Genomic DNA, 25,158 nt, shown 5'->3' with positions numbered 1-25,158 from the left:
AACAATTTCCTGGCTGTGCCTTCGATTACGAAGGGTGTGGTTCTTATAAAGCTTCCCAACAAATCTGATGTGGCATGTCTTCATCATCATGTTTATGAGTGGAAAGACCACTCTGTTAGCTTCTCCAAGGTTGACAAGATGGTGATGGTGCATGTAGATATCTCACACGAAGTCCATGGCCTAGTCAGTTATGCGGGGTTCATCCCGTAGGTCGGTGGCAAGAAATAGTCTGCAGAGTTTAGTTAGTGCAACTTTGCTTGTCTGTAGTAAGTACTATTGTTCAGTACTTGATTTGTGTTTGTGAACCCTGTATTGTTTGTTAGTACTGCCGCTTTTGGTGTGCGGTCAGTCCTGAGAACGGTCTATGTTAATGTCTGTCCACTCAATTCAGTCTGTATATTTTGAAGTATCCAGATCATATTTTTGTGAGGACGGTTTATCAATTATGGTTACACTCCAATATCTATATGCATTGCAGGGTTTATCGCACCCACCAGGATTTCCAGTCCCATGGATGTTCGGTCCATATTATTTGTCACAACCTTTGGACTGTCCTGCTTGTGGGAGTAGGCGGGGCCCCTGCATGCCACGCGTAGTTGGACGATCAATCTTTTGTTTAGTACTTCAACATAGTGATTTCCTGCTAAGGATTCACTCGTGTCACATCAAGTAAATCTTATTGATTTACTGTCTAAATCTTATTGATCTAATGTCATGTTTTCTTTCTTTTCCTGCAATTTTACGATGCAGGTTTTTCCATGTGACATTCATCACAGAATAAACCGTTTGGTTTGCTCTACGATGGCTATTTTTGCAGGTTTCACTTCTTATGTCGTGTCAGTAACGAAGGCACTGTCCATCACTTATATTACTAGAAAAAATTGGATCAGTCTGTTGTCTTAGTACAAGCTGAATCCCTATGATGAACTGCAGTTTGGTTTAACAAAACCGCCACAATTAGTCCTTCTCGCGTTTAAAGAAATGAAGAAAAAAACTGGATCACGGTCACGGATCCTAGTCAAGTTAGAAAGCTGATCATAGCATACCAGACACGATCGCCGCTGTCTCGCATAGATCGAGCACCGGCAGTTGCTCTAGAACTGACAGTGGCAGCAGCTCAGTCTGATCCAGCTGAGGATTGGGCACCGACCCCGTCAGCGGATCAGTCTAATCTACCGGAGGATCGGGCATCGACACCGACACCTGCTCCAACACCGGCACCAGCTCTACAAGGAGCACCATCTCCGACAGCAGCAGCGGCTTCGGCACTTGCACCAACACTTGCACTTGCATCTGCTCCAGCCGTGCAGTTGCACCGGCAACAGACTAGGTTGCAGTTCGCACTTCATATACCAAAGTCCTTACAAAAACCGACATGTCCACCTTCTTGGTAAGCATTGGCCGCCCAAGTGCTTCGTTCTTTTTTCTTTCCATGTTGTTTCACATGATTCACTGTGTTGATCTAACTGTTTGGGTATGTATTCTTGTTTGCAAACGGAGAATTCCTAGAGCAACGAGGGAGTCGTTCAACAATCCGGGCGACCGCGGCCAAGTTTCTCTTACCATGCGCAACCTTGGTGTGAATGAACCTGCTCAATATACCGAAAGTACAAAGGATGGTCGCATGATGATTGATGCTAAAGGATGGTCAAGGTCCAAATCTAAATCATATCTTGCGGTAGGCGATGATGTCAAAATCGAACTTTCTCGGCAAGGAGAGCTGGTCCAAATCAACTTTGAAATTCTTCAGTAGCAGTACGCAACTGCCGAACTGATTTATCCTCCGAGAGATTTTGATGTAATAATCTAGCATGGTGAAACAAGTGTCCTATGTGTATAAGTAGTACGAAAATATTATTTATCACATGGTATATCATTGATAGAATTGCAACTCTGATTGCTGGTTAGGAACTGTCGTTCGATTTCACTCCAACAGCTGCCGTGCTTTATTCAATTTTGTGTATTCGCCTTGCGATAGCATCTAAAACCAGTGCCATACCGATCGCTTGCAATATGAAAAGCGCCGAGGTAGAACACATGGGCCCCCAAACATGCAGGGTCAGCCTACGACCCAAAGTCCAGAACCGTGAGCCTGTCTGAGTATTATATTCTCAGATGAACCCCCATAAAAAAAGCTGAACCCCCATAATGCCCGTGTATTGCAGAGGGAGTATATTTCTCGGCAAGGTGAGCTTGTGATATAAAATATTTGTATATTTCTTTACAGAGGGAGTATCTCTCTGTCAAAAATATATTTATGTGTAACTAGTTACTCCTGTCTTTCTACTTCATTTCGCTGATATGTGGGGCAACCGGCAACGGGGTCCACGTGCCATATGCAAAAATTAGAGTGCACAACTTCACGGTAGACACACCCCAGTCGTAGTGTCGCAGTAATGCCCAATGAGCCGTCAAATCACAACCCCCCCTTTCCAGCTTTAGCAGTAAGCTAGACGGATGAAGCGGCAATATTTCACTGGGCCTAAATCCCCTTCTCCCTCGTCTGCTTGTTCAGAGAAAACCCCCTCTTGGCGACTGCATAGGGTTTTCTCATGGAGAACCAGGTACGAATTCTTCATCCATCCCGAATAAATCCAAGTCCCTTGGTCGCAGCTAATGCTAGGATGGCAGCCACCGCCGTTGATGCATTTTTCTTCCTACTGAATCTAGTCTGTTTCATTTGCAGTGCCCAAAGTGCGAGTACCCTATAGGTTTCTGTGCCCTCGGCGAGACGCCACACTTGTTCCTTCTCATCCTAACACAGCATTTTGAAATGCGCACAGTATGTTCCTAGAATCCTCTTTTCTATCCGGGAGGGTGGGTTTTTTTTGAACATGCTGTGTTCTCATATTATTTTCCTGCAGTGTATTATTTGCTCTCCCAGAACACATGTACTCAAGATGCTTGGCCTTGCCATAACTAAATACACTAGTTTAATGGTCACAGTGAAGACAAACCATGGATATAAGTTCCGAGTTGGGTTCATGAACCAAGAAGATCGCTGCTTTTTTATGGCCGAACTTGGATAAACTTTCTCAAGTGTTACGGACGGAAAGTTGGCGCATGAATGTTGATGGAAATAGCAGAACCTGGTCTCATCTTCACTGCGATCTTCCACCCCAACATCGTTCCAATTGTTCATCCATGTTAGTTTTGTATCTAGTTCTTGCTTGTTGCCTCGATTACTTCTTAATCCACCTATTCTGTCTAACTAATCACAATTTAACTTTAGAAGTAGCAATGAATCTCTCATGAAGATGCTACTTCTAACTAATATTTTCTTATAATTGGTGGCACGTGTAGGTTTTTTCAGAGTTAAGCTGTCTGCTCGTTTGTTACTCTGTAATAACTCGGCTGTTACTAATGGCACTGAAGTTGACTGGATCGACATCCACAAGTTCCTACACTTTATTGATCGTCTTGAGGTCCTTGTGGGGCGTTTCAACGGTGGAAGGCCACGTGGGATATGTGTGCCACTGCTGCACTCGTTGAACAGGTCCAACTGTGTCGAGAAACTTATGGTATGAACTGTTTTCTGTTATATATGTTGTTCATAAACTATTGCTTATACATAGTTTTACAGCTGTGATCTTCTTGAAACAGGAACTGCCGAGTTCTATTGTTCCTATATAGATGTCTGACCATGGTCGGGTCAGACTTGCGCTTGGTCACAACATGATGTTTATGTCGACCTACTCAATTCCCCTAGGAGGTGAAAAGATACTTATTCATGGGTGGTCTCAAATAATGAAGGCCCGTCCATCTTGGAGAATAGGATAGAAGATTATGTTCATGCTTTTCCATGGCTCTAAAGTGAATATCCTGTTTATTGACCACGTTGCGAGAAGAAGCCACTTTCAGAAGGTTGTGGATGCGCGGGGTGGCGCCAGGGCCTTGTCCTGGGGCTTGGCGGCCTCACCCTTGGTTAACTGTAGGCAAAGTAGCACTGTTCGAGGCGTGCTTTGTACGGTTGAACATGTATAAGTACTCATACTGCTTTCAGCTTTGGTTGTTAAGTGCCCCTGCTGGTTTCACTTAAGGTTGTTAAGTACTCCTGCTGCTTTTACAGTCTGTCGTGTTTCTTCAGTCCTGTCTTCCTCCAGCCGCCAAAACCAAACCAGCGCCGGCGGGGCCGCCTGCTTACACCTCCCACGGCTGGCTGCGCCTCAGCGCACGCATCGCCGCCCCACCGTCTCCTAAATCGTTAACGCTGACGTCCTCCGCGCGCTTTGGTGCGCTCGCCGCTGCGCCGCCCTCTCGCGTTGTCAACATGGTCAACAAACAACAGTAATCGGCAGAAGTACGTGGAGAGGATGACAGTAGGGGCCCACCACGTCAGCGTATGGAAAAATAAAATGCTTCCTCCTAGTGTTTTCCTGACATCTGGGACCCACGACATTGTGAGCGTATATAGTCAATAGACAAGAGAACAACACAAGATCGGCCGACACCTGGGACGTAGCTACTCGAGCAGTATTTTTTGTTTCGTATTGTTGAGACGGAGCAGGGTTTGAACTGGGTTGTGGCCCGTCTAGCCCAGGCTTATATTTTATGTTCACCATGTGACCAGCCCAGCTATTTTTTCTTTGTGAAAATGAGCCCAGTTTATTTTTTCTGAAGAATACCCAATCCAAGCCTACTTATTTTCTATGCTCTGAAGGGCTGCAACTCTTTCAAGACACCTGCAAATCTTGAAAGTAATATGAAATGGGTTGTAAATATAAAGACATATGTCAAATTGGCAATTACTTTATAATTTTTGAATTTTTTTCACATTTTTAGATTCCTATTTCACTGGGCATTAACCTAATTTAAATATATCTTCAAAGTACTTTAAACCTGGCTCGACATTTCGGTATTAAAAATAGTTTGGAACCCACAGAAATATGCGAAATTGGCCCTGGCCAACCAAAAAAACGTCTGCAATAAATTGCATAAGAAGTTGCCATGAGCTATATATAAATTATTAAAAAAATAGGGAGTGGTCTGACTTGTGGGCCTGGTTAGTTGACGCATATGCAATATTTTTTTAGTTATTATATACGTCAACAAACGATTCTAGCAGACGTAACCGTTGGATGTCAATCCGACGGCCGTCGTGTTTCTTCAATCTCTGATCTTCTTGCTCCAGCCGCCAAAGCAGCGCCGGTGGGACCGCCTACTCCCGCCTCCCGTGGCCGGCTGTGCTGCCACGCAGGCCTCAGCGCCCCCAACTACTCCCACCGCTGGCCAGGGCATCCCTCTACTCACCCACACCCCCTGTTATTCTGCGGCGACGGCAGCCTCACACCGCAGCCGAACCGGTGAACCCTCGTACTCCTCTTCATGCAGGCTTCCGCTACCGCGTCTTCCCCGGCTCGGTGTCGTCCCCTTCCTAGGCCTCGCCGTCGTCCACCTCCGTGCTCTCGGCGCGGCGTGGTCAATGTGATCAATGACTAACTTCCATCGGAAGAGTACTGTACGTGGAGAGGCTGGCAGCTGGGTCCACAGCAGCCGCAAGGAAGTGCCTCCTTATTACGCGGAAAATAATTATTCCTCCACCTAACAGCAGGGACCCACCGGACGGGCCACCAGTATTTCATGAAAAAAACGTTTCCCCCTGACTGTTGGAAACTACAAGACGGGCCACCATATTTCGCGGAAAAAACGTTCCCCCCGCTGTCAGCTCGGACCCACCGGAAGTGCCTCCTTATTACGCAATGAATACCCCCTGCTAGCAGGGACCCACCTTGGTGGGAGGCTGACTTGTGGGCATACTAAGTTGACTGGGACGGTGGCCTTTGTCAACTTTAGTCAATATATGAAGGATTCTAGCTCCAGTGACCGTACGATGTCCTTCCAACGGCCGTAGTGCTTCTTCAACCTCTGGTCTTCTTGCTCCAGCCGCCCAAAGCAACGTCGGTCGTGCCGCCTGCTCCTGCCGCCCGTGGCCGGATGTGATGCCGTGGAGGCCTCACCGCCACCTACTACTCCCACCGCTGGCCAGGCCATCCCTCTACGCACCCACACCCCCTGTTATTCTGCGGCGACGGCAGCCTCACACCGCAGCCGAACGAGTGAACCCTCATACTCCTCTACGCGTGGGCATCCACTGCCGCGTCTTCCCCGGCTCCGTGTCGTCCCCTTCCTAGGCCTCGCCGTCATCCACCGCCCTGGTGCTCTCGGCGCGGCCTGGTCAACGTGGTCAAGGAATGGCTTCCATCAGACGTGGACTGTATGTGGAGAGGCTGACAGCTGGGTCCATGGCCGCAGCAAGGAAGTGCCTCCTTATTATGCGCAAAATAATTATTCCTCCACCTGACATCAGGGACCCACCGAACGGGCCACCGTATTTCGCGAAAAAAACGTTTCCCCCTGACTGCTGGAACCCACCAGCTACATCTTCGCACGCAAGGAAGTGCGTCTGGAAAAAAATGATTCACCCCCGTGACTGCTGGGACGCACTAGCTACATCTTTGCACGCAAGGAATTGCGTCCGAAAAAAATGATTCGCCCTCCTGACTGCTGGGACCCACCAGCTACATCTTCGCACGCAAGGAAGTACGTCTCGGCAAAAAAAACGATTCCCCCTGACTGCTGGGACCCAGCAGCTACACCTTCGCACGCAAGGAAGGGCGACCGTGCAAAAAAAACAAAAACAAAACGGTTCGTCCCCCTGACTGCTGGGACCCACCAGCTAGATCTTTGCAGGCAAGGAAGTGCCTGATAGTACCCACCTGGTCGAAGCGTACGTAGCGTTGTCATTCTGGTCGCGAACGTGTACGTACATATATACTGGTCAATGTAGAGGCGCGCACGTGTCGTAGTAGAGGCGCGTACGTGTCATAGTAGAGGCACGCATGTAGCATGTACACGTACATACAACGGCCAGGGTGCAAGAAAGAAAATACGGCCACATACGTACATACGGGCAGGGTCTCGAACGCCTACTCACGCATACGTACGGCCAGGGCTCGTGTACATGGCTGGGTCGAAACAGAGAAACAGCGTCGTCGTCGTGTTCATGGGGAGGAAACGGAATGCGTCGTGTTCATCGGGGGGCAACGGAATGTGTCGTGTTCATGGGGAGGCAACGGAATGCGTCGTGTTCATCGAGAGGCAACGGAACGCGTGGGAGCAAACCGGCTGGGTCGGAACAGAATGCGTGGTCGTGTTCATCGGGAGGGCTTGGACGGAACAGGCGATGGAAATGAGGCCTGGCGTACCGCAAAACGGAGGAAACAGCCTTGTGTTTGACCAGCCACGTTTAGAACGGGATCCTGTTCATCGGGAGGGGTCTGGCGTACCGCAAAACGGAGGAAACGGACCTCCTACGGTCGAAACGGGGGTCCTGTTGATCGGGAGGGGTGTGGCGTACCGCAAAACGGAGGAAACGGACTTGTGTTGGAGCGCTACGGTCGAAACAGGGGTCCTGTTGATCGGGAGGGGTGTGGCGTACCGCAAAATGGGACTCCACGGGATAATGTTCATCTCCACCATCGACCTCCTCCAGCCTCCAGGGGCTCCTGTTCATCCAGCCTCCACCGCGCGCTACTCCACCGGGTACTGTTCAACCACCCCTCCACCGTCTATTGTTCATCCAGCCCTCCACACCACGGGGTCCTGTTCAACCACCCCTCCACGGGAACCCCTCCACCGTCTACTGTTCATCCAACCCTCCACACCACGGGGTCCTGTTCATCCAGAGGCAACGCCACCGCTCACTGTTCATCCAACCCCCCCAGCAACGCTCACTGTTCATCCAATCGATCTGCTTCGGTTAGCAGCAGTAGCGAAGGAATCGCTCGATCGGGTTCAGTTAACAGCCATCGATCGATCGCTCGGGTTCAGTAACGCGTAGCCTGCAGTGCAATCGCTCGGGTTCAATTAGAGCACAACGCCTCGCTCGGGTTCAGTTAGAGCCAACGCCTCGCACACACGTGCGTACGTGTACGAGAGAAACGCACATCGGCCCCCGGCCTCCCACCATAACCGGGAACTCCCCGAAAGTTTCCTCCCCCTCGCTTCTACCACGGTTTTTTCCGTCATGGACGACCCAAAGAATGTCATGCAGCTGCGTCTCCAGCTCGCCCAGGACGAAAAGCCCATTTTCTGTCATGATTTTTTGTCATAGAAGTAGGAGCCCACCACATCTATGATGATACCGGGTTTTGTCACAATTATCGTCATAGAAGTGTCCTATGTATGACAGAAAAAAAATTCGTTCGGCCCAAAATGTCACGGATGTGTCTTTTTTTTGTAGTGCAATGATGGAGCGTGTCATAATAAATGGAACGATGGAAATTTGCATGGCAATATATCTCGGAATGTCTATGGAAATGCCATAATAGGTAGGTATGGTGGCTATTTTGAGGAAGGTATATGGTGGGTTTATGGTACTGGCGAAAGTTGCACGGTACTAGAGAGGCTAGCAATGGTGGAAGGGTGAGAGTGCGTATAATCCATGGACTCAACATTAGTCATAAAGAACTCACATACTTATTGCAAAAATCTATTAGTTATCGAAACAAAGTACTACGTGCATGCTCCTAGGGGGATAGATTGGTAGGAAAAGACCATCGCTCGTCCCCGACCGCCACTCATAAGGAAGGCAATCAATAAATAAATCATGCTCCAACTTCATCACATAATGGTTCACCGTACGTGCATGCTACGGGAATCACAAACTTTAACACAAGTATTTCTCAAATTCACAACTACTCACTAGCATGACTCTAATATTACCATCCTCATATCTCAAAACAATCATCAAGTATCAAACTTCTCATAGTATTCAATGCACTTCATATGAAAGTTTTTTTATATCCCTCTTGGATGCCCATCATATTAGGACTAAATTCATAACCAAAGAAAACTACCATGATGTTTAGAGACTCTCAAAATGATATAAGTGAAGCATGAGATTTCATCTATTTTTCAAAATAAAACTACCACCATGCTCTAAAAAGATATAAGTGAAGCACTAGAGCAACAACAAACTACTCCGAAAGATATAAGTGAAGATCAATGAGTAGTCGAATAATTATGCAGCTATGTGAAGACTCTCTAACATTTAATAATTTAAGATTTTGGTATTTTATTCAAACAGCAAGAAAAACTAAATAAAATAAAATTACGCTCCAAGCAAAACACATATCATGTGGCGAATAAAAATATAACTCCAAGTAAAGTTACCGATGAACGAAGACGAAAGAGGGGATGCCTTCCTGGGCATCCCCAAGCTTAGGCTCTTGGCTATCCTTGAATATTACCTTGGGGTGCCTTGGGCATCCCCAAGCTTAGGATCTTGTCACTCCTTATTCCATAGTCCACCGAATCCTTACCCAAAACTTGAAAACTTCACAACACAAAACTTAACAGATAACTCGTAAGCTCCGTTAGTATAAGAAAATAAATCACCACTTCAAGGTACTGTAATGAACTCATTATTTATTTATATTGGTGTTAAACCTACTGTATTACACTTCTCTATGGTTTATAAACTCTTTTACTAGCCATAGATTCATCAAAATAAGTAAACAACACATGAAAAACACAATCTGTCAAAAACAGAGCAGTCTGTAGTAATCTGGATCAAACGTATACTTCTGGAACTCATAAAATTCTCAAATAAATTTCTGGACCTGAGGAATTTATCTATTAATCATCTTCAAAAATAATTAACTAAATATCTCTTTCCAAATAAAAATGGCAGCAATTCTCGTGTGCGCTAAAGTTTCTGTTTTTTAGAGCATGATCAACAAAACTCTCCCCAAGTCTTCCCAAAGGTTCTAATTGGCACAAACACTAATTAAAATCATAAAACCACATCTAAACAGAGGCTAGATGTATTATTTATTACTAAACAGGATCAAAAAGCAAGGAACAAAAATAAAGTTGGGTTGCCTCCCAACAAGCGCTATCATTTAACGCCCCTAGCTAGGCATGATGATTTCAATGATGCTCACATCAAAGATAAGAATTGAAACATAAAGAGAGCATCATGAAGAATATTGCTAATATATTTAAGTCTAACCCACTTCCTATGCATAGGGATTTTGTGAACAAACAACTTATGGGAACAAGAATCAACTTGCATAGGAAGGTAAAGCAAGCATAACTTCAAAACTTTAAGCACATAGAGAGGAAACTTGATATTATTGCAATTCCTACAAGCATATATTCCTCCCTCATAATAATTTTCCGTAGCATCATGAATGAATTCAACAATATAACCAGCACCGAAAGCATTCTTTTCATGATCTACAAGCATAGAATTTTTATTACTCTCCACATAAGCAAAATTCTTCTCATTCGGAATAGTGGGAGTATCATAAGAGACTCAAATACTATAAATTGTTTCCACATTAAAAGAGTAATGTTCAGAAAATGGGTAACCATAATCATGACAAGTTTTATAAATATAATCACTAATTTTTATAGCATAAGTATCATCACAATAATCATCATAAGTAGGAGGCATGCTATCATCATTATAATTTTGCATATCAAAACTTGGGAGACTAAAAATATCATATTCATTAAACGTAGCATCCCCAAGCTTGGGACAAACATTAATTGCAGCAAATATATTCTCCAAAACATCATCTTCATCAAACATAGCATCCCCAAGCTTGGGCATTTTCATATCATAAGCATAATCACTCTCATCATTAAAAGTATGGATAGCAGCAATAGTATAGCAATTATAATATTCTTCCAAGCAAGTGCCAAAAAGATTTTCAAGATCATAAGAAGTATCATTATCTTCCACAATTATCTTTTCATGAGGCACAATAGTAATAGGAGTAGCATTATTTGGGGGAGATATCTTTTTACCTCTCTTCCTTTTTCTTTTCTTCTTCTTCTTCACCACATCATGTGTGGGTTCAATCCTCTTTTTGGAGCTCCTTATTAATGGGATTGGTTGAATAGGAGGCTCCTCCTCGTTACCTGATTCATCATAAGAAATAATAGGAGGGTATTGGGAAGTCTCTTCCCTTTCATTAGTATTCTCTTCATCCTCTATTTGTTTTATTTTCTTCATGTAATTGGCAATATAATGATTTTCAATGCAATTCACCGCACAATACATATAAATTTTCTCTAGATCAAAATCAAGAAATCTATCAAGATTAAACTTTGGAATACCCTCAGTTATACGTTTCATTTCCTCATACCCCAAAAGAAGACTAAGCTCTTTATGATGCTCAAGGGTAATAAAATTACCACAATTTTTGGATACGATTCGGTCATGAAACAATTTGCACTGGAGATTTAAATGACCATGTTCATTGCAAAGTTCACAAGGGGCGCGGAAAATATTTAATTTTTTAGCACAATCATCAAGGATTTCTTGCAACAATTTAGTTTCTAAGTACTTATGCCTCTTGCAATATCTATTTTCCCTATTTGGTGTGTACTTACAAACCCAATGCACTCCACAAAAATTGACATGTTTATAGGAGACATTTTCATCATAACTAGTGAAATCATCATTAGTGCTATGGATATTCAAGGAATTCATACTAACAACATTGCAATCATGCTCATCATTCAAATATTTAATGCCAAACATTTTAATGCATTCCTCTTCTAGCACTTGAGCACAATTTTCCTTCCCATCATACTCACGAAAGATATTAAAAAGATGAAGCGTATGAGACAAACTCAATTCCATTTTTTATAGCTTTCTTTTATAAACTAAACTAGTGATAAAACAAGAAACTAAAAGACTCGATTACAAGATCTAAAGATATACCTTCAAGCGCTAACCTCCCCGGCAACAGCGCCAGAAAAGAGCTTGATGTCTACTACACAACCTTCTTCTTGTAGACGTTGTTGGGCCTCCAAGTGCAGAGGTTTGTAGGACAATAGCAAATTTCCCTCAAGTGGATGACCTAAGTTTTATCAATCCGTAGGAGGCGTAGGATGAAGATGGTCTCTCTCAAGCAACCCTGCAACCAAATAACAAAGAGTCTCTTGTGTCCCCAACACACCCAATACAATGGTAAATTGTATATGTGCACTAGTTTGGAGAAGATATGGTGATACAAGTGGTATAGGGATGGTAGATAAAGGTTTTTGTAATCTGAAAATATAAAAACAGCAAGGTAACTAACGGTAAAAGTGAGCGTAAACGGTATTGAAATGCGTAGAAACAAGGCCTAGGGTTCAAACTTTCGCTAGTGCAAGTTCCCTCAACAATAATAACATAATTAGATCACATAACTATCCCTCAACATGCAACAAAGAGTCACTCCAAAGTCACTAATAGCGGAGAACAAACGAAGAGATTATGGTAGGGTACGAAACCACCTCAAAGTTATTCTTTCCAATCAATCCGTTGGGCTATTCCTATAAGTGTCACAAACAGCCCTAGAGTTCGTACTAGAATAACACCTTAAGACACAAATTAACCAAAACCCTAATGTCACCTAGATACTCCAATGTCACCTCAAGTATCCATGGGTATGATTATACGATATGCATCACACAATCTCAGATTCATCTATTCAACCAACACATAGAACCTCAAAGAGTGCCCCAAAGTTCCTACCGGAGAATCATGACGAAAACATGTGCCGACCCCTATGCATAGGTTCATGGGCGGAACTCGCAAGTTGATCACCAAAACATACATCAAGTGAATCACGTGGTATCCCATTGTCACCACAGATACGCATGGCAAGACATACATCAAGTGTTCTCAAATCTTTAAAGACTCAATCCGATAAGATAACTTCAAAGGGGAAACTCAATTCATTACAAGAGAGTAGAGGGGGAGAAAACATCATAAGATCCAACTATAATAGCAAAGCTCGCGATACATCAAGGTCGTACCAACTCAAGAACACGAGAGATAGAGAGATAGATAGAGAGAGAGAGATCAAACACATAGCTACTAGTACATACCCTCAGCCCCAAGGGAGAACTACTCCCTCCTCGTCATGGAGAGCACCGAGATGATGAAGATGGCCACCGGAGAGGGATTCCCCCTCCGGCAGGGTGCCGGAACAGGTCTAGATTGGCTTTCGGTGGCTACGGAGGCTTCTGGCGGCGGAACTCCCGATCTATTGTGCTCCCGGATGTTTTTAGGGTATATGGAGATATATAGGCGGAAGAAGTATGTCAAGGGGGGCACCAGGGGCCCACGAGGGTGGAGGGCGCGCCCAGGGGGTGGGCGCCCCCCTGCCTCGTGGCCTCCTCGTTGATCCCTTGATGTGCACTCCAAGTCTTCTGGGCTTCTTCTGATCCAAAAATAAGTTCCGTGAAGTTTCAAGTAAATTGGGCTCCGTTTGATTTTCCTTTTCGGCGATATTCTAAAACAACGAAAAAAACAGAAACTGGCACTGGGCTATGGATTAATAGGTTAGTCCCAAAAATCATATAAAATAGCATATAAATGCATATAAAACATCCAAGGTTGATAATATAATAGCATGGAACAATCAAAAATTATAGATACGTTGGAGACTTATGTGATGGCCTGGCTTATTAGGGATGATAGACTACTCATATCAATAAGGAATTCCTTCTTTCCTGGGAGCGCATTCGGACATAACTCCAAAGTTAAGCGTGCTCAGCTTGGAGTAGTGTCAGGATGGGTGACCGACCGGGAATTTGCTCCCGGGTGCGCACGAGTGAGGACAAAGTGCGCAGAAAAGACTAGTATTGATCTGTGGGGCCAGTCTAGATCCCGTCAGGAGTAACGACCACCGGAGGGTGTGTCCGGGGCATTACAAGTTGGAATCAGAGCCGACCCTCGCAGTTACATGGTTGGTTGTGGACAGGTGCGTGGTCATGCTGTTCATGACGTTAGTGACCTGTCGTGGCACACGGCATGGCACATGTACTGGACTGGAAGCACAAACGTATGTGCCAAGAGGGAACGTTCATGTGGCCCGACGAGGACGTCGGTTCCTCTGAGTGGGGGTGTATATGATGGCCTGGCTTATTAGGGATAATAGACTACTCATATCAATAAAAAATTCCTTCTTTTCTGGGAGCCCATTCGGACATAACTCCAAAGTTAAGCGTGCTCAGCATGGAGTAGTGTCAGGATGGGTGACCGACCGGGAAGTTGCTCCCGGGTGCCCACGAGTGAGGACAAAGTGCATAGAAAAGACTAGTATTGATCTGTGGGGCCAGTCTAGATCCCGTCAGGAGTAACGACCACCGGCGGGTGTGTCCGGGGCGTTACAACTAAGCAAGCTTCTCCTCATTCTACGAGTTGACGGGACACATCAAAAGTACTCCAGTGTATACAGCCTTGCCTCTAAGGTAGGCCCCACATGGTTTGCCTCTTTTTTAACATAACGCGTCAAGTCGCAATTTGTTTGTTCACCCGTGGTATACGATCCTCCCTCCACCAAGTGGACAACCAGTACATGGTCAAATTACCACGTGGGCTGCCTTTTTGTACAGAAATGAGCTCCACCGTGTACCCGCGCGGGTGTGGTTGGGAAAGAGAGGGAGTACGTGCGCCGTGCGTGCACCTCTTCTCTTCATGCACACCCCCACCTACATGGCTGTGTGTGAGAGATACAAACCTAGACAAATGGCTTGTGCGGAATAACTACTCTTCCTAAGCCATTGTAAGAGTGGAAAAAATGGTGAAGGAGGAGATAGGGGAGCAGCGGAGGTGTGCAATTCTTGGACGGCGTTTGGCCTCATTTAAAGAGGAGATTAAATAGACGGCGGACGGGAGGAGCTCGGTCGGTGTTGCGTTTAATGCCGGACGTGTGTACAGAGTGGGTTTCTCGGCTTCCACACGGGCAGGTTTCATGGAGGCGTTTGAATGCGGCAAGGAAGCGTGTTCAGCCGGGCGTGCAGCGGGTGGCACCCTCGACTCTGACGTAGGACACCGCGCCGTTCTTCCACTCACGTGTGGGCTCTTTGGGTACATGGCCTGCATGTCAGTGACCCAACGCAGGCAGCGCACAGCAGAGGAACCTTTGGTGGGCCAGGGCAGTCAGAAGCAGGCATTTCATAAACCGATGATTGTTCATTGAGTGTGACGTCATCCTTTTCATGTAGATAAGCCTACTATATTGATAGCCCGTTCGATACGTTGTGATTCATAAAGACTGCTGCAAACATCAATGTTCTGCTTATCACAGATAAGATTGATTAATACTCGTAACAATCCATGTCCTTAACTAAGGGTGCATGCACTTATAGGTTGAGCGTGTGTCTTGCGTCGTGTGCTGTGTGCATGCAGGCATGCGAGTGTTGCATGCGTGCAAGGGTACGTTTTAGTGTTGCATGCATGCGTGTGTACGTGCGTGTGTTCCTGAGTGCATGTGTATGTGTCAGTGTTGCATGCCTGCATGCGTGCGTGTGTTCGTTATGTGTATGTGTCAGTGTTGCACGCCTGCATGCGTGCGTGTCTTGCGTGCGTGCATGTGTACGTGCGGGGTGAGGCTACATGTTAGTCGACTGAATTTTTCATCTCTGGTCATTAGATTTTCCAGCCGTTGGATACGAAATCAAGGGCCTGCAGTTTATCATCAAACTCCACCCCCTGAGCCGCCAATCACCACCGGCCGAACCGCCGGCCCCCGCTGCCCGCGACCGGCCCGCGCCGGCATGCCGCCCCGCCCGCCTTGAAACCACTCCCCACCACCAGTCCGCCGCCGCACTGGCCATCCCTCTAGGCACCCCGCGCCGAGCTTTTTCGCTGGCGATCCCCACCCCACCGCCCAATCAACGCCCCCCCACCGCCGGCGACTTCCAACCAGAGGTCTCACGAATTAGAGTACCCACCGACCACTAATTTTTTACCATTCTTGTCCTTCATATATGCGCTGATGGATAGGCCCTATGGTAATGTGCGCTGCTGAATCTGGACCGTTTGACTGGTCAATTGATCGTGTCATCAACAAATTACGGAGCTATATGGTGGGCCAGTGACCGTATGATCACCCTAAAATGTATTTTATTAACACAGTACAGACTCAAACTACCATTTCTTTCTTTCATATACGGGCTGACAGGTGGGCCCCACGGTTACGCGCCCGATGGTGCAACACTAGTTGCGCCACGTGGAACGTTTGACTGGTCAATTGATTGTGTCATCAACAAAATACGGAGTTGTACGGGTGAGCCAGTGACCGTATAATCATGACAGGTATTTTTTTAACATGGTACGGACGCAAGGGCTCATATATACGCGCAAGCACTCACCGCTATAAGCGCACACACGCAGACCCTACCCCTATGAACACCTTCGAGAGAGTGAGCCAGCATATGATCTTGAGATTTTACGAAGTCACCATAGGTGCCTCGTAGTCGAGTGGAACGTCTCCTCCCACTGAACGCCCATCGCCGGAAAATACTAAAATTAACCCAGGATAAATGCGAGCACCGGGACTTTAACCCTGGTGGTCTCGAGAAACCACTGTCCTCCTAACCATCCAACCACATGTTGGTTAGCACGACAAAATGTATGTGACCGTGATGAGCTTATTCTGAAGTCCAGTTACCATATTGTGCTTTTGCTTCAAATACAATGACCGTAAGTGCCGTCAACAAAATATGGAGCACGCATCAAATGCAAAGTCTGTCAGTGCCATCAAGAAAATATGGAGACGTATCATGAGCTAGATACCGTATGATCACCATGAGAATGTATACGGTGACCGTAATGAGCATATTCTGAAGTCCAGTGACCATATAGTGCCTTAGCTTGAAATACAGTGACTGTCACGCATGAATGTGTCAGGGGCATGCATACTTTTAGAGGGCTGAGACATAATTTGTGTGCGTACGTGAAAGTGGTGTAGAAAGAGGGGGTGTCCAGTGGAGACAAGGAGAGATATGCCCTTCGTTTCTATTTCCCGTGACTAATATTTTAGGAGAATATATAATCATTCACAATGCAGAACAAATTTTTTGGATGCACCATGCAATTAACTTTCATATATAACATTGGACTATTGTATATGCTTATTTTCTTAGTGGCCGATTGCGTGTGTGGTGTGCTGGGCACATCATTTCTAGTTGTGGTGGGTCAACATGAGGACTCATGGGTCGGTTCCATCCTGCGCCTCATAGGTTGGACTGAGATGCGTTATACGAAGACCCATGTGCAGGACTCGGCGTACAACACGAAGCTAGCTACAAAAGTCACGGAGGACTCTATCCCCACTGGTGATAAGCCGACTATATATGATTTGTAACCCTAGGCCCCCAGTATCTTATAGAAGCTTAGGGGCTAGTTCGTCGATAGTATACACACACGCACAATGCCTGGTATTCACGTGTACTTTGTACACACCCCTATCACTAATATACAGTACCAGGAGTAGGCTTTTTCCTCAACTGCAAGGGTCTGAACTAGGGTAAAACTTTGCCTCGTATTACCATCCAGCCTAACAGTCAGGGATATCCTACCGAATGATATGATGGAATCATATCCGCCAACTACTAAATAGAGGTGTGCCAGGGGGGCAATGTGTGCGAGAGAGGCCTAAAGATAATGTGCGTGCAGGAGACACATAGGCACATATATGTGCGTATAGAGGGCTAGTAGAGACCGTGCATGTGTGTATATATGCATGTGAGAGAAATAGTGTTTTCCAACTGAGATTAATGAAAAGAGTGGTACATAGTAGTCAGAAAGAGAGAGAGATACAGAGAGAGCATGTGCGTGAGACTCCCCGACACCCCGAGAGAGATTGTGAGCATGTGTGAAAGAGAAATGCCGATGCATATAAAGTGTGTGCACTTATGCGGTAGATAGAGAGATCTATAGCGCGTTTGTGAGAACGGGACGAGGCATAGTGCATCTACGTGTAAAAGGCGGTTCTACGCATTAAATTAAAATATAAATGGCATTATTATTTTTGGATGAGATCATGAATTTTGCAAATTGCGTATGGACAAAAATCGGTCTATCAGACACCCATACTCTATTGAATTCTAGCATGTGCATGTGTTTATTTCATATTATCGATCCATAGAGTGAGAGCGGTTTGAAATACATGCAATGGATGCTTTTGCAATTCATATATAAACATTAATTAGTGCACTCCATGTTGTTAGTGTGAAGAACTTTATACATCTGTCACTTGCATGGATACATTCCAAATTGCTAGCTACGAAATAGAATACATGTCGAATTCAACATAAAGGGGGTTTCAAAGATTCGAATTCATAGGAAGTGCATTCATCTATTTGAACCCGAGATAATGGCATTTGTAAATCAGATGTAAAAGGGGGCATCAATCTTTGTTGTGCGTTTGAACATGCTATATATATTCATACGCATGTCTAACTTTTTTTGCAACCAAGGAGATTATATCTGGAACCATGCATGAACTGAGGTAAGTTGCATATTTTTTAATATATACTCATGTACAATGTATATTCAAATGTACCCCTCTATTCCAAAATAATCGTAGCTTTAGGATTTTCAAGAGTAAAGATTTGTGAAGTTTGACAAATCCTGAAAGTTCAATTCAAGAGAACTGAAAACGTTAATGCTTCTGCTCCCAAATATTGAACAAAGCGCCAAATAGGCCTCTGGTCACCCGAAACCGCGCGAGACTAATGTTTGGTGGTTGGAAATTACTGTCCTGACTCTGGCCCGTGTAGTCTATTGGCCTGATGCCCAAAGGTCTAAACCGGGGTAGGTTTGTAACTTCACCATGACGCCAGTCTCAACCGCCAACGAGAAGCATTCATACGTCGTGGGCGCCTAAACACCCATGCGCTCGGCCGAAATCTATCCCGCCCACATTTGGGACACCTGAGATTACTATCCTACCCCCAACCCGCAATATGTTCGAAATTTTAGATGGGGGAAAGTTTGTAACTTTCCCCAAATTTCAAACAAGCGCATCCCAAACCGAAACATTGTTCCCCCTTAGTTCCCCGCCTCCCTCCGTTTCCCCATTCAGACTCCGTGGGCGCCAAAACGCCCTCTCCACCAGCCGCGAAACCCCAGCCTCCTCCGTCCTCCGGCCCATAGCACCCAATCCACCACCGCCCACCTCCATCACGTTGGAGCCGGTACCCCGACGTCGTCATCCAACACAACCGCAACTGCAATGCCCTCAAGGACTTAGCAGCTGAAGCCGAGGTAGAGCTGCCTCCACGACGCCGACGCCGACGTGTGCTGTACCAGAACCACTCCGACCACGCCGTCCTGCGCCTCACTGCTGCCGCTCCACTGTCGCAACTATCCACCGCACCAGAGCTGTTCCCGCTACGCCGTCGTTCACCGCCTTTGATCTGGTTCCCCGCCGCCGACAGACGGCCACCGCACCACACACAACAACTTGGCCATGGGTCCGTCCAAGGCTCCATCGTCCTCCACAAATTCTCGTTTCCAGCGAACCACAAGAAGATCGTTGGAAAAACAGAAGGAGGACACAACACTGCCAGCAAAAAGAGGTACTCCTCTTCCCTTATTCGTGTAAACCTTACGTCTCTGCTCACATCATATTCATCCCATGAAAGAAACTAGTTGAGCGCTTCTTACTGCATCTTCTTCATGATACTAAATGCACAAGGTTTCCTCCCTTTACTATTTCACCTTTGCTAGAGGTCAGTAGCCCACTTGGATTTAAATTCTGGGTCAGTCGAACCGCAATTAAAAGAGGCAGCACCCGCTTAGGAGCGTGGAGCACCTAGTCCGCCGGGGAAGCGGCGCATCACTTTCTATCATAGGGATGTGGGGCGCAGGAGCTGCTTGCGCCCGATCTGGAGGTTGGCGGGGCTTGAATGGATAGTTGGGGGTGGTGCCAAGCACAGCGGTGCGGTGAGGTCGAGGGGAGGGCGCAGGCTAGGGACTGGGCCGGTAGTGCTGGCGTTTCGAGGAAGATCGTCAACACTGACTAGCTGGAGGTAGATAAAGGCGATCTGCCCGTTCTTTGTACATCGCATGGTGCAGAAAAAATGGACCGACCTATTTGTTTTTAGTCGACTGTTATTTTCATAGAATCCTGTAGTAATTTAGTGTGCCATGCATGTTGTAGAGCTATCATATGTCTCCAGTCATTTATTTCTCACAGACGTGCTATCTGCTACCTTTACACTGTACTATTTGTGCACACACTTCACCCATACTCACACTATTGTTTTTTATGCATGGGTATTTCATACTCTGACGCGGTGTTGATGAATGCAGAAAAGAAAACATAGAAGTCGCTCCAGTGTAATTCGAAGATAAGCACTAAGCGTTCAGCTCTCTAAAGGGTGCAGTGTCAGCAGTTGGAGACAGTAAACGTAGCTCTACAGTTGATGATCCCAATTGCCACACACAACCATCCCAGGTGCTTGCACTACAAAAAAAAGACACATCCGTGACATTTTGGGCCGAATGAATTTGTTTTGTCATACATATGACACTTCTATGACGATAACTGTGACAAAACCCGGTATCACCATAGATGTGGTGGGCTCCTACTTCTATGACAAAAAATCATGATAGAAAATGGGCTTTTCGTCCAGGGCGGGCCGGAGACGCAGCCGCATGACATTCTTTGGGCCATCCATGACGGAAAAAACCGTGGTAGAAGCGAGGGCGAGGAAAATTTCAGGGAGTTCCTGATTACGGTGGGAGGTCGGGGGCCGAGCGATGCGCGTTTCTCTCGTACACGTACGCGCTTGTGTGCGAGGCGTTGGCTCTAACTGAACCCGAGCGAGGCATTGGGCTCTAACTGAACCCGAGCGATTGTACTGCAGGCTACGTGTTACTGAACCCGAGCGATCGATCGATGGCTGTTAACTAAACCCGATCGAGCGATTCCTTCGCTACTGCTGCTAACTGAAGCCGATCGATTGGATGAACAGTGAGCGGTGGCGTTGCCTCTGGATGAACAGGACCCCATGGTGTGGAGGGCTGGATGAATAGTAGATGGTGGAGGGGTGCCCGTGGAGGGGTGGTTGAACAGGACCCCGTGGTGTGGAGGGCTGGATGAACAGTAGACGGTGGAGGGGTGCCCGTGGAGGGGTGGTTAAAAAGTAGCCGGTGGAGTAGCGCGCGGTGGAGGCTGGATGAACAGGAGCCCGTGGAGGCTGGAGGAGGTCAACGGTGGAGATGAACAGTATCCTGTGGAGTCCCGTTTTGCGGTACGCGACACCCCTCCCGATGAACACGACCCCCGTTTCGACCGTAGGAGGTCCGTTTCGTCCCTTTTGCTGTACGCCACACCCCTCCCGATCAACATGACCCCCGTTTTGACCGTAGGAGGTCTGTTTCATCCGTTTTGCAGTACGCCACACCCCTCCCGATCAACAGGACCCCTGTTTCGACCATAGGAGGTCCGTTTCCTCCGTTTTGCGGTACGCCACACCCTTCCCGATCAACAGGACCCTCGTTTCGACCGTAGGAGGTCCGTTTCCTCCGTTTTGCTGTACGCCACATTCCTCCCGATCAACAGGACCCCCGTTTCGATCGTAGGAGGTCCGTTTCCTCTCTTTTGCGGTACGCCACACCCCTCCCCATGAAAACGACATATTCCGTTGCCTCCCCATGAACACGACGCATTCCGTTGCCTCCCCATGAACACGACGACGACGCTGTTTCTCCGTTCCGACCCAGCCATGTGCATGAGCCCTCGCCGTACGTATGCATGAGTAGGCGTTCGAGACACTGCCCGTACGTACGTACGTGTCCGTATTTTCTTTCTGCACCCTGGCCGCTATACGTACGTGTACATGCTACGTGCGCGCCTCTACTACGACACGTACCCGCCTCTACTACGACACGTGCGTGCCTCTACATCGACCGATATATATGTACGTACACGTTCGTGACCAGAATGACAACGCTATGTACGCTTCGACCAGGTGGGTCTTGACTGTCAAGCACTTCCTTGCCTGCGAAGATGTAGCTCGTGGGTCCCAGCAGTCAGGGGGCGAATCATTTTGGTTTTTTTTTGCCCGGACACACTTCCTTGCGTGCGAAGATGTAGCTGGTGGGTCCCAGCAGCCAGGGGCGAATCTCTTTTTTTCCTGGACGCACTTCCTTGTGTGTGAAGGTGTAGCTGGTGGGTCCCAGCAGTCAGGGGGAAACATTTTTTTTGCGAAATACGGTGGCCCGTCCGGTGGGTCCCTGCTGTCAGGTGGAGGAATCATTATTTTCCACATAATAAGGAGGCACTTCCTTGCTGCCTCCGTGGACCCAGCTGTCAGCCTCTCCACGTACAGTCCATGTCCGATGGAAGTCGTTCCTTGACCACGTTGACCATGCCGCGCCGAGAGCACCAGGGCGGTGGACGACGGCGAGGCCTAGGAAGGGGATGACGCGGAGCTGGTGAAGACGCGGCAGTGGATGCCCACGCGGAGAGGAGTATGAGGGTTCACTTGTTCGGCTGCGGTGTGAGGCTATTGTCGCCACAGGGCCTGGCCAGCGGTGGGAATAGTAGGGGGCGGTGAGGCCTCCGTGGCAGCACAGCTGGCCACGGGAGGCAGGAGCAGGCGGCACGACCGGTGCTGCTTTGGGCGGCTGGAGCAAGAAGACCAGAGGTTGAAGAAGCACTACGGCCATTGGATGGACATCGTACGGTCACTGGAGCTAGAATCGTTCATATTGACTAAGTTGACAAAGCCCTCCGTCCCCGTCAACTTAGTAGGCCCACAAGTCTGCCTCCCACCAAGGTGGGTCCCAGCTAGCTGGGGGAGTATTCATTTTTTATGCATAATAAGGAGGCACTTCCGGTGGGTTCGAGCTGACAGCGGGGGGAACATTTTTTTCGTGAAATACGGTGGCCCGTCCGGTGGGTCCCAGCAGTCAGGGGGGAAACGTTTTTTCGCGAAATGAGGTGGCCCGTCCGGTGGGTCCCCGCTGTCAGGTGGAGGAATAATTATTTTGCGCGTAATAAGGAGGCACTTCCTCGCGGCCACCGTGGACCATGTTGTCAGCCTCTCCATGTACAGTACTCTTCCGATGGAAGTCGGTCGTTGATCACGTTGACCACGCCGCGCCGAGAGCACCAGGGCGGTGGACGATGGCGAGGCCTAGGAAGGGGACGACACGGAGCCGGGGAAGACGCATCAGTGGAAGCCCGCGTGCAGAGGAGTACGAGGGTTTACTGGTTCAGCTGCGGTGTGAGGCTGCCGTCGCCACAGAATAACAGGGGGTGTGGGTGAGTGGAGGGATGGCCTGGCCAGCGGTGGGAGTAGTATGGGGGCGGTGAGGCCTCCGCGGCAGCACAGCCGGCCACGGGAGGCAGGAGCAGGTGGCACAACCGGTGCTGCTTTGGGCGGCTGGACCAAGAAGACCAGAGGTTGAAGAAGCACTACGGCCGTTGGATGGACATCGTACGGTCACTGAATCTAGAATCGTTTATATTGACTAAGTTGACAAAGCCCTTGGTACGCTCCAACTTAGTAGGCCCACAGGCCAGCCTCCAAAATGGTGCGCCCCAGATGTCAGGGGGAGGAATCATTTTTTGGGCAGCCGAAGCTAAGAATATCCGAGATTGAAGAAGAAGCACGACATCCGTTGGATAGACATCCAACGGCCACTGCTGCTAGAATCGTGTGTTGACTATAGTAAGTTGACAAAGCCTTGCATACGCGTCAACTTATTTTTTTAGGGGACACATCACTTAGTAGGCCCACAAGTGTGTGGCAGAGAACTTATAGCCCATTTGCGTTTTGTAAGAATGTACATCCCATTTTTGAATTCTAATGGAATTTACAACAGCCCATTTACAGTTTGTTAAAAGTACAGCCCATTTTTTAGCTAGGACAACGATTAATAATTTCAACCAACCGTTGAAGACAGAATTCAATAAAAATTTCCCACATTTTGATGGGATCCAAAATATTTTTATCCCAAAATTTCTAGTCAGATTAAATATAAATTTGTATTACGTAAAAATCCAACGAAACATTGCGCGCGCAACAATGAAAATTTAAGATTTTCAAAATCCATAAATAATATTTTATAAACTAATTGCGTGTTTGGTGCATTTTTTATAGTTACTGCCCAGTTTTTATAATTACATCCCATTTATTATTTTTAAAGCCCATTTTCCTGTTAAGCCTAATGCATCCCTCCTAGGAAAGATTTGCAGCCCAGCGGGGCGGAGAATAACAAGTTGACCTTGCCTAGGTATTCCTCAAAAAGACGTATAGCTGGGCTAGCCATTTTCATCTTGAAAAAATTAGTATCTGGGCTGGATATCTGGCCTGGGCTAGACGGGCCACAGCCCGCCCAGTTAATACCCTGCTCTCCTCTGAACAACAACGAAATCATCACCAAGAAAAACTCTGCAGTGCTCACGCCTCAAAAACACAAATACTGCTCGAGCTGCTTGGTCTCAGCTATCGGCTGCACCTTGTGCAATTCTCTCATTTATATTGACTACATAGATTGACAATGGTGTGGGACTGTGATCTTAGGAAACTAGGAGAAAGCAAAAAAAATAGTTGTACATAATAAGGAGGCACTTGCATACATACGGCTATGGCCCTAGTGGGTCCCTAGTGTCATCCAGTCAAAATAAAGTCATCTCCTGAATCCTCATGTTCGTTGACGATGTTAAGAATGCTCGGCGCCACGGCGAGCGCAACAACTCGAAGGACAACGAAGAGGGCCTCGCGGGCCCTATGGATGGTCTGATACAGCGCCCGCTGCTCATCTAGGAAGCCAGGATCATCGGACACCTATGAGCACCTTCGAGAAACTGAGACGGCATGAAATGGTAAGGCCGCACTTGGGAGCTCTGGTTTATTTCAAACTTGTATTAACATACAGGTGTAATTTACTCGTCATCAGAAACAACGCGTAAAATACAGGCATAATGAAACCGAGTGCCCGAGGTCTGTAAGTAAAACCAGCGGGTTACGCGTGTAATTTGAGAGACCAGTGTATATTTTACGAGCACTGCTATATGGACGACATTACCAGACGATACATGCACGACGTGCGTATCATGCCATCCATGGGCAAGGCTGAAACAACAGCTAACGGCTGGACTATCAATCGTCCGAGTGTCGTACAGAGTTTTTATCGTGTGTGAAGTACTTCCGATATTTTACTAGTCGAAATCGACCAACCAAGCGCCTTCGCTCGAGACCATCTGCTTTAATTTACAAGCGTCAGTTTTACAAGCGGTTTTGGTTGGAAAATGATGATCCAATCACGGCCTGATATCATGAGTTGGTCGGAAGATCATATGGTTTCACGTCTAACCTACCAGACTTGTCGTATAGGCT

The sequence above is a fragment of the Triticum urartu genome, chromosome 1A (genome assembly GCF_056163025.1).
Source record: "Triticum urartu cultivar PI428250 chromosome 1A, HENAU_Tu73, whole genome shotgun sequence".
Lineage (NCBI taxonomy): Eukaryota > Viridiplantae > Streptophyta > Magnoliopsida > Poales > Poaceae > Triticum > Triticum urartu.
Note: the sequence above shows the minus strand (reverse complement) of the source record.